Here is a 7,798-nt window from a genome sequence, read left to right as displayed (position 1 = left end):
TCGTCACCACGATCTTTGATTTCGTCACCTATTAACAGACACGATGGAAGCCCTTCCCGCTTGGGTAATGGGTGACGATTTTTTGTTGACGAAAAATCATACCGTCAAGCATTACCTTAAATGCTTGACGAAAGATGAATTCGTCACCTGTAAGGACACATCCATGACGGTATGCATTTTTGTCACCAGGGTTTTCGTCAACAAATCCCCCATCTCTTGTAGTGGAATCAAGCATCTTTCACAGTACATCATCGAAACCAGCGCCATTAATTGACTGTTACAGCATGTAGTTTGGTCGGGCGAGCAGTATAACATGCAAATTCATCACTTTCGGTGGTCATTCAGCTGTATATGTCTACAAATCCCAGTCTAATTTCTGTACACTGCAGTGCATCCACTGACAAAAGAATTGCAAAGTTTCATATACGGGAATCATCGCAATCAGTGCAGCCACCTAAAAATCAGCGCACTTTGTCGGCCTCGGAATCAGCGCTGTTTGTCGGTCGGGGAATGCCGCGCGTGTCGTGCTACATGCAGGGCGGGCCCTGCCGCCGGATGGAGTGGAGGCAGCCTCCACGTCGTGCTGCCGCCGAACGCAGGGGCGGCATGACCCACTAGCACAAACGGCGGCCGGACGGCGACTTAGGGCGGCTAACGTGCCGCCACCTGGTGCGGCGGCGGGGCCCTGCCGCCACAGCCCCTGGCGGCAAGCATCACGTGTCGGCTGGGGGTCCTGCCGCCACCCAGCAGGTGGTCCTTTTTGTCAATGAATTGGGACATGTGGTCTCTTTTGACAAAAATTCTGGTATACATCATTGATTACCTACAAAATCTTTACTATTAAATTGCAATGCAACCGTGGTAAGTTATTTTTTACCGAGTTTACCCTTGTACGATTTGGAATATTACATTGTTCTGCCACCGCCAAGTTATGTCAACAGCGAAACGTTTTTCCTCTCGTTCGCCCTCTGGCTAACTTCCCATCGTTCTCCGTGTGCTGTTCTCTCTCCGGCGACGGTGGGCGGGCGTATGCGGGGCGGCGACGGCGGATGCGGTGAAGATGGAGGCCTGGAGGTCTCTGGTTTCTTCTCTGTAGCTAGGTGGTGCCACCTGGTTGGCCTGTATCCTCTCCTTTTTACTTGTATTTGTACTGCTTTCGCTTGTATTTCCTTACCGTATATATACAAGTAACGTATGCCAAAAAAAAAAAAAAAAAAAAAAAAAAAACTTCCCATCGGGGCCGATGGACTTTGGACCTACCACACCTTGGATCATGTTGGACTGAGTAATACTGGACCTGGACACCTGTTGGGCTAACGTCAAATACATACTGGATAAGGTTGGGCTTAGACGATAAGATTCATTGGACTTGCTGGCTAGCGATTGAGGTTGATCATCCATCGACGTATCCCATCAGCGCTGTGGCTGCGTGCGCTTGTGCGGGTCCTTGGCTGCAATTCGTTGACTGTGTCCTCGGGTACAAGACAGGGAGGGGATTGAGGAGTTGATGGCGGCCGTGGTGGGCGCCGGCGTGAGCCGTGAGCGACCTTGCCATGGCGAACGAGCTAGGAAGCGCCGGCGGCGGCAGAGTGGGGCAGACTGGTGCAGACTGGTGCGCGCCGCGCCACGCCAGGACCTCGACGCCCATTGACTTGTCCGCCACGGGCTGGAGCTCCGGGAGAAGGGCCTTGGGGCTCCGCCCTGACCGGCGTGACCTCGCGCCCTCACCGCAGCTGCGGCCGATGGTCGAATTAACGGTGGCACGACGAATTTGGGGAATTGATTTAGGTTGCTTTACGGTGGAGTCCATTTGGATTTGGTTTTTCCTGTACTTCTTATGTGCGGAATTGGACGGATTTTGATGTTATTCATTTTTATTTGGACTGAACGTGTACTGGATCGAGTATATTTGGACTATAGTTGGGTAGTTTAGTTTTGGACTTGGACGTCGATCCAATTCCAGGTTCCCCGCTAACCGCCTCCATGGCCGCATGGTCCGCCATAAGATCCGCGACGAGCCCTCGCGCAGAGCAACTGCCGCAGCCGCTGCACCAAAGGGATGCTAGCACGCCGCTGCTGCACCAAAGGTATGCAAGCACGCTACCACTTGTGTCCTCCATATAAGCATGAGTGAAGCCTAACGCTGCAATGGTGATCTACGACCACCCTCTGTCCGACGATGCGCGCGAGATACGATGCACACTCATCGGCTCCGCTCCGAAGCTCGGTTTTGCCTAGGAACTTGCCCAACACCGCACCTTTGCTCCGCCCAAGCCTATGCCTGCCGTCACACCATACAACTGCGTCTACGCTCGTCCAAGAACTCCTGCCGATGAAGACCTATGAAGCGATTACGGGTCACGGGATGACATGGATTTGAAGAAGAGAATGTCGAATTGGGGACAGAATTTGGACAAAGGAGGCCGATTTGTATTAAGAGAAAGGTGATTTTTCTGCCAATCTGTATGGAGAGAAAGGGGCGTTTTTCCCGTGGATGTTGACTAGGCCGAGTTGTGTAGTCCCAGCATTTCGACGGTCGCGTGGACTGGACACACAGTGTCAGTGTTAGAGCGGTGCCAGAAAAAAAAATCGTGCAACTCTTCTATTATGTATGAGCCTCATCATTTTGTGGCATATGCGTGGTGAGTGTATGAGAAAAAAGTGATTTGTTAGCCATAATCGAGTGAAAAGATCATGAATATTTAATCATAATATAATACTTTCTCCTGCACCACGGTCATTCATCATGACACCTTGGCAAAAAAGTGAGTGTAAGGATGTACATAGATGCATTTTAGTTATAGATACACCTGTATCTAAAAAAGGTTAAGACACATATGTTTAGACGGATAGTAGTAATAATATTTACCATTTAGCATGAACCTTGATCCAGTCTAGCAAAATACACTACACCATACATGTTGAACAAAATTCAGCCATTATTTAATTTCATTTTCTTTGACTAATTCCCCTCCTCATTTCGCCGCGGAGCGACTGCACATATAGGACTAACTTTTGAGACACTACGGGCTAGCAACACTAACTTCCACCACTGCTACCATGTAGGACCACCACCTTCCACCTGAAAGCATGGGTACTCCTTCTCTTGCTCTAGGAAATCATCACGAGAAGAGAGCCATCAATATCATCACCGGAGTGCCACGAGATGATTACCATGAATATCCAAAGGTTATCAGGGAGGCATGTGCGGGAAGAGTAGCTACACAGATTACAAAATCGCTATCATGGTTATGCTCACACCCAGTAAATCGATCAATATAGCTTCCTTGTGTTGTGTATTAGTATGAGGCCCTTCTCTGGCCAGCCAAGTCGGTGGCACCTCCAGACTCGACAACAACACATTCGAGCTACCACAACGTTTTGAAAAATCAGAAGCCTGAAATCTATTAGACATCAACTACAATATTAAACCAAAAAACAACCCGTAGCAACGCACGGACAAATTTGCTAGTATATTTTAGTTTTTCTAAAAACTTTGAACTACGATTTTTAAAATCTATATCTATACCTAATATCTATATCTATACCTAATAATAAAGGGAGAAACGTTTCCCTGGTTTGGTCCGTTTGTTCCCATGGTCCGTCGCCCGTCGTTTGGTACTTTTCGTTTGGTTCGTATGGTCGGTCGCTCTGTTTTGTTCGTAAAGTATCCAAAACTGAAGAAAACCGGATGACAACTCGCCCACGATTCCTGAAGTGGGCCTCAACGAGGACACACAAGAAACGACTTTGTGAAGGCAATTCGAGAGAGACACGATTCATACAGAGCAGAAGCACGATATCAACCGATCCAACCACGGCCGCGATCGATTCGTTTACTAGATATAAGGCGCCGATCGAGGAACCGCCCAGAAGCGGAACACGCGCAATCCCTCCCTTGTGGCGCCGGGCTGTCGTACATTGGGCCGCAGCAAGTTTAAGGACACGGCGGAACGATTCCGATGATGGCAGACTGGTCGCGCGCGGTAATCATCGGCATGCAGCGTCACGGGCGCCGTCGGTGTCCCAGGAAACTGATAAGATCAATTCGTTGGAGGTGGTGGAGGTCAGCGTGATTCCAAATCCAGCGCCACGTTCCACGACGTTCTTGACGAGGAGATCACCGAGGTGCGCGATTCCAGCCTCTAACACCACTTCCATCGCAGCCGCAGTTCACGCGACACGCGTGCCGGGTCTATGGCAATGAACGTCCGGGGCATCGCAAGCACCAGCCATCGCTCAATAACCTCCGAGGAGAATTTCATGACGATGAGCCGCAAGTTCACCGCCAATATGGTGGCCGCCGGCCGGCAGCGGCGCCTAGGACGGCGCTGGCGCAGTCCTACTCACCAGCATCGACGAGGACGAATTGGAGGGGCACAACTTGCTATCCATCGATCGTTTGAAAAAAACTTGCTATCCATCGTGCCGGATAGCGGCCGTCCGTTAGCCACGCCGAGCCGCTGCAGGAGCGGTGGGGGCAGCAGCAGGGTTTCAACGCTTGACCTGGAACAGTAAAAACATAGCTGCTATCTGTTGATACCAAGGCTGACAAAGTCGGTGGCTGTTAGTAGGAGAACGACATTGTCGGGAACACGCGCAAGCTTGCAGCAGCATGGTGGACTGCACGGCGGTCGGCCGGAGAAGGGAATCAGCGGCGACACGTACCTCACTACCCCACGTCCCAAGATTAGCGGCACTTTGGTGCTGGCATTTTAGGAACTGCCGCTAATACTAGATTATTTCGCGGCAGTTTGCAAATAGTGCCACTAATGGTGCAGTAATTACAGGCGATTTTTCAAAGTGCCGCTAAATTTTAATAGGCAGCAGCAGTTTCTACCTGGTGCCGCTAATAGTGCAGTTTCTATAGGCGATCTGGCAAAATGCCGCTAAAGTTTCGTGCGCAGCGGCATCATTGAAAGTGCCGTTAAATTCCGAAGCCCAGACGCGCAGTGAAAGTTTTCCTCGTATACCCCTCCAAATTCTCCTAATTAAACTACGGTCCCGCAAAGTGCATAACCACCCCAATCCATTCGACGGGAAACCGGAACCCTAGCTCGACCTCTGCTGGCGGCGGCGGCGGCCTAGATAGGGACGCCTCGTCCGCCCCCACGGGATCCCCGGCTCCCTCTCCCCTACAGCCACCACCAACCCCGTTCGCCACCACCATGTCCTCAGTCGACCGCGGGAGGGAAGGGACGCGGCATGCCCGCCACCACCGCGGGTCCTTCGCCGATCGCGTTATGCTCGCCGCCCCACTCGTCCTCTGCGCCACCTCTCCGTCGTCTTCCGGTCGGGGGTGGCCGGGGCGGTCCCGGGTGAAGGGGCTGGGCTGGGGCTGGGGATCCCCGTCGTCTTGGTCTTGCGCCAACTCGCGGATCGGCGCCTTGGCAGCTTTGGATGTGGTCGCCGCAGTACCTTCGCGCCTCGGCGAAACTGCTCGTTGTGGCCCTCTCGATTGATGTTGCTCACCCGGGCGGACACGAGAATGCCCGCGTGGTCACATCTTCGACAAGCCGTGATGTTTGAGGTGTGTTGCCTTCTCCCCATGGATCCACAATGTTTAATCTAGCATCTACTGCCAAGTGTTTGGAATTGACTTCAACTGTGATTTCTGGATAATTGGTGTCGATTATGTGTTTGTGATATTGCCTATGCCAGTGAGCTTATTCAGCCTGGCATGAACACCACGACCAGACACATAGTCAAGTACCTCGCCGGTAAGGCCAAGGTGTACGAGAATAAGTCACAATGACGCTTCAGAGGCGTGCGTCCTGGTGTTCGAGCCACCTCAAGCAGGGGACCTGGAACAACGGTACATTTGTGCTGAGAGGACAAGGCACCAAGGTGAGCTATTCTAGGAGTATACAATTCCTTGATTATTGATAGTAGTGCTACAAATTTGTACATGGTACTCTATATGGTAATCTCAATGTTGTTATTGCTAGCTGAAGATATGATTTGTTGAGCACATAGAACATAAGTATTGTATTACATGTTGATTCCTGCATTGAACTAAGCCATGCTGAATATATGCTTTAGTGATGTCACTAATACTACTTGACTATTTGCCATTTGGATATGTAATTCAGTTTAGTCTAAAAGGTTCACTCCTTACAATTGATTCCTGTAACTCACAGGATACATATGTGTAAGTTGTCTGATGCTAGATAATTTCATTACCTCAACCATTCAAGTTGTATTGAGGTCGTAGGAATTAATGATGCAAAAGAGTGTATTTAGCAACAAGGAGGGTCATGTACATAGTTGGAGTCAATATTGCAGAACACGTATGTGTCTTATTATGCAGAAGCTATTGAGTATACATGTTTCAGTAATAATGACATACACCAAACGCGGTTTCAGATGATAACTGCAATTTTCACCTTAATGCTGCTAGAGCTATTGGAGTGAGTACATTTTCTACTTTCAAAGGACATTTTGTACCTTTATTTTCTACATTTTCTGTGTGACCGACCAAAATGCTGACTGCTAAAGTTTCTTGCAGTTGTGATTGCAATAATTTGGAGAAGACAAGTAATAGTTACCCCTAAATAAATTATTACTAGAACACGTGATCCCGAGTCTGCACTTGGCATAGATGCATTAGGGAAAACAGTATACTTCTGTTTGTTTCGTTGGTATTGATGCTATAGCAGAACACTCCAGTTAAATTCGTATTTACTTTCTAATCTCGACATTTTGCATTGTAACTGTGACATTTGGACAAGATCGTGGAAAAAATGCAAGCTCCATTGGATAAGATTGTGAAAAGTACATAATAGAGTGACCTAATTAATTGTACTTACTGTGAAATGATTGGCAAATAGTCTGCTTGACGTTTTGCTTCTGCTTTGTTATTATCTTATTGTAGATTCTACTTGCAACTTATGACTTTGTTTGTAGATTGTAGGTTTGGAATACTTTCTGGAGTATAGTGTAAAGAAAGAATGAACTGAATGGTACAGAACTGAACTGGATGAAATTATTTTTTCGCCTGTGCCAATGATTCAACTATGGAGTCTTGGTCTATTATTGGCCTCTTCTTGTACTGGATGTTAATGTACAAGCTGAAGTAGGATGTTAATGTACAAGCTGAAGTATTTTTGTTTCTAGCTTCTCTGTGCAATCTTGAACTAAGTACATCTACCTTCAGGTAATTGTATAATAAGAATTCTCCGTATGTGCTTGCTCCATTTAGTTCTTCTATTTATTGTATAATAAGAATTCTTCTTATGTGCTTGCTCCATTTACTTCTTCTATTTATTGTATAATACGAATTAACCATCCTGAAGTGTGTTCTCAAGATTCGGGATCACTTTCTTCATTCTATATAGAACTACATTTACCGTCGGATAATTCGAATTTGCAATTTGGCACCCAAATATGCTTCCGGTTGTATCCAATCCTTTAACATGGCGGTCGTTTAACTTTTTCTCATGAGGCACAATAATGTAACTACGAAGAAACCTAAGTTAATGTTGTGACTCTGTAAATGCATCTTTTTTAGGCTTTTGTTTCGCAATGCCTCTCATTTCATGTCAAGCTAAAACAAATATGCTATTTGCCAAAACATCTAGTGTTTAAATGTTAACTCTAAACATGATATTATTCCAATAGTCAAACTAATATGAAAGTTGATACAACTATTGGAATTAGTAGTCCAAAGGAGCCAATAAAAGTTCATGTTGGCTAAGAAAGATTGCTAAAGTTTTACAGAGGTTATTGACTTGCCTGAAATTTATTTGGCTACCAAAAGTACAAAGTAACTCGATGTGGTACAAAGCGTAGCTACATT

At 47.3% G+C, this 7,798-nt stretch overlaps 1 long non-coding RNA gene across 1 annotated transcript; it reads left to right on the top strand.

Moving 5' to 3' along the window:
* The first annotated feature begins 5,485 nt into the window (after nucleotides 1-5,485).
* On the top strand, nucleotides 5,486-7,070 carry LOC124699725. The gene is made up of 3 exons (XR_007001496.1): nucleotides 5,486-5,530; nucleotides 5,662-5,847; nucleotides 6,907-7,070. It is a non-coding gene; the product is annotated as an uncharacterized LOC124699725 (long non-coding RNA).
* The last annotated feature ends 728 nt before the right edge of the window (nucleotides 7,071-7,798 follow it).

The sequence above is a fragment of the Lolium rigidum genome, chromosome 3 (assembly GCF_022539505.1).
Source record: "Lolium rigidum isolate FL_2022 chromosome 3, APGP_CSIRO_Lrig_0.1, whole genome shotgun sequence".
In the NCBI taxonomy this organism is placed as follows: domain Eukaryota; kingdom Viridiplantae; phylum Streptophyta; class Magnoliopsida; order Poales; family Poaceae; genus Lolium; species Lolium rigidum.
Note: the sequence above shows the minus strand (reverse complement) of the source record. Positions and strands in the feature narration are given on the sequence as shown.